Below are 2,805 nucleotides of genomic sequence, written 5' to 3'. Positions count from 1 at the left end.
TTTTGGCTCAACCAACTGGCAGCCTTGGAGGTAGAGGCTGCTTGGTCAGCCCGAGTTCCTGAGTGGTTGTGATGAGCAGAGAAGCCCCAAGTCCCCAGTCTCTGCACAGTGGTTTTTTGAGGGAGTCTCTGCTCTCATTGTTTTACAGAAAAATAACAGGCTCTAAGTTGTTGACGATTTTTCCAAGATTACACAACTAGTAAGTGACAGAGCCAGGAGGGGAAGGCAGGTGTATTTGATACTAGAACCCATAAATTTTACCTACTCTCTTTCAAAATCTTCATTGAATAAATAAGAAAATGGGAATACCAGCTGTTTCCTGGAAAACAGAAATTTTGTAAAGGGAGTCAAGAGGGCACTGGGATTCTGGAAAATGTTACAAAAATGGGTAGTATGAAGGGGAAAGCTCTATTGGCAACATTCTCCTTGTTCTTATTGTTTCTTGTTGGAGAGTTAGAATCCTTTAGTCTGATTCTCTCTCATTGCAGACTCATTCATCAGTCAATGAATACACAGCGAGGTTTTGCCGTGCGCCAGACGCTGTGCTGAAGGCCCCTGATGAATCCGGCACTCACATCCCTGCTTTGAGGACCCACAAGCTGCCCAGCTGATCCCACTCCTCTCTTGTTTCTCCTACAGGAAGTGGTCATCATGCTGAGGATAACTGGTCAGCTCCTTGCTCTGAGAGGTGTTGAAGGTCAGATCTCAGCTCCTTCTGGTACTCTTTATGTCATTTGGCACAACTTCTGAAACTTCCATGTGGTCCCATTCCTCACCTACCTGGAGCTCTAGTCATTCATGTGGTTTCATAAGTGAAGAGGTGGGAAAATGCATCTAAACATACATATAACACAGATATGCATGTGTTTATAAATGTGAAAATGGGGGATTGGGGCTAAAGAGACCATATCCATTCTCATTTCTAGCTTTTAAAAGAGGGAGGGTATAAACGCATTTCCACCAACACTGAGATTCATTAAGAGGGAGGGGTAAAGAATCAGACACTGAAAAAGAGCCACTATAAATACTGTGACCAAACTGAATTCCTGTGGCCTGATGGCTTTTGAAAATAAACTGCCGGGCTGGGTGTAATTGTACCTCCTCACCACACGAGATTAGCTAATACGGGTGAAGCACTTGGAGTGCTTCTGAAGAAATCGAATATTGTGTTGTCGTTGTTGTTGCTGCTGCTGCTGCTGCTATAATTATTATTAGTATTACTATGATTATTATGATTATACTGTTAGATATTTCCCTCTTGAGGTTCTAAATGGACTTGTTTAATGCCTGTGTGTTAGGTTAGTTCTTGAACCACTGCTCCCAGATGCCAGCAACGACATTCTCTGGATCAGACGGCTCCTCTGCTGCTGCTTCAGAAAAAAGTGTTAGAAAGTGCTTGGTGCCAAAGAAAGAGATGGAGGCTGGGAAGGAGGAGGATGTCAGAAGGTAAAGAGAGGAGAGAAAAGAAAGAAGAACAAAATGGAGTAACATCTCAGTTCTATATTTCCACTTAAGGACTTAATGGAAGCCCTCATTTCATTTATTTAGAACAAATGAGGTGTAATTTGTTAGAGAAAGTGGATCTTGAAGCTGTCACTACGAATACTCTGTAATAAGCAAAATTCTTGCTAGCCCAGAAAAAAAAAGTTACCCTAAAAAGAAAAAAAAATCATTGATAACATGGAACAGATCATTATCATAAAAATGGTAAGGACCTAACTAACCATTTTCACGCACAGCGTATATTTCCCGTCTCTCAGGTGATGGACCAGCAGGGCCCTCTTAAGACCGTCTTGGTTTTAGCAGTGACAGAAAACCCCTCAGTCCCAGGCTAACCAGGATGGCTGGTCACCCTACCTCTACCTAAAATACCCTCCTGCCAGCCTCACTCAGTCATCTCCTGGTGAAAGGGTGAAACAGCTCCTTCAAAACAATTCCTGGGAAGCCATCCATGGCCCTTCAGGCAGAATGTACTCTATCTCTGTGTTGCCATGGAGCCTTTCACATTGTTGAACAAGAGCACTTCTTGATGGTACTGTAGTTATTTTTTACTGTTAAAATGTGCTTCTCTCTGATAGAATCTAAATCACTCTTCCCTATATTTGAATATCTAGTCTCCAAGTAAACAAATATTTTCTGATTATATGAATAAATAAACAAAGGAATTTTGAGAAAACCATATTTTATTCACTGTTCAACATTGGAAGTTCCTTGAGATATTCCCTCCTGTACCTTACTACACAGACATGATTAAAAAATAAATAAATAAATAAATAGATAGATAGATAGATAGATAGATAAATAAATCCTTTGAAGGTCCACTATCCCAAAAGGACAAAATGAGAATGCATGGAAGGCAGATGCCTTCTGCATAAAATTTCTTACCCACTGCTAACATGGCACCTAAAGTTTTCACCATTAAAAATCTATTCTTTTATGTTAAAACAGATTTCTCTTCTTGCCTTCCCAGAGGACCTGCCCAGACTTGTATAAAATCTTATTTTGTGTGCACCCAAATGAGCGGCCTAAGAAGTCATGACAATCACTTCAGCATTGAGGTCTTGCTGAAATAACCCAAAGAACTTGGCAACAGAGGAATGGCTATGCTTCTAGGTGATAAATACCTCAATTATGAAGATTAAAATGTTCTCCAGGGCATTCTCTTATTTATAAGTGGCCTGGTCCCACAAAAAAACTCAAGTAGAGGTTCGTTGTTATTGTTTGTTTGCAACTGGAAGGCCAGAGTCCCATCTTCTCGTGAAGACTATGCTGACAGGTATCATCACTGTGCTGGACAGAACCCAA

This window comes from Pteropus alecto, unplaced genomic scaffold (assembly GCF_000325575.1).
Source record: "Pteropus alecto unplaced genomic scaffold, ASM32557v1 scaffold210, whole genome shotgun sequence".
In the NCBI taxonomy this organism is placed as follows: Eukaryota; Metazoa; Chordata; class Mammalia; order Chiroptera; family Pteropodidae; genus Pteropus; species Pteropus alecto.
The sequence above is the reverse complement of the archived record's forward strand: the minus strand, read 5'-3'. Positions refer to the sequence as shown.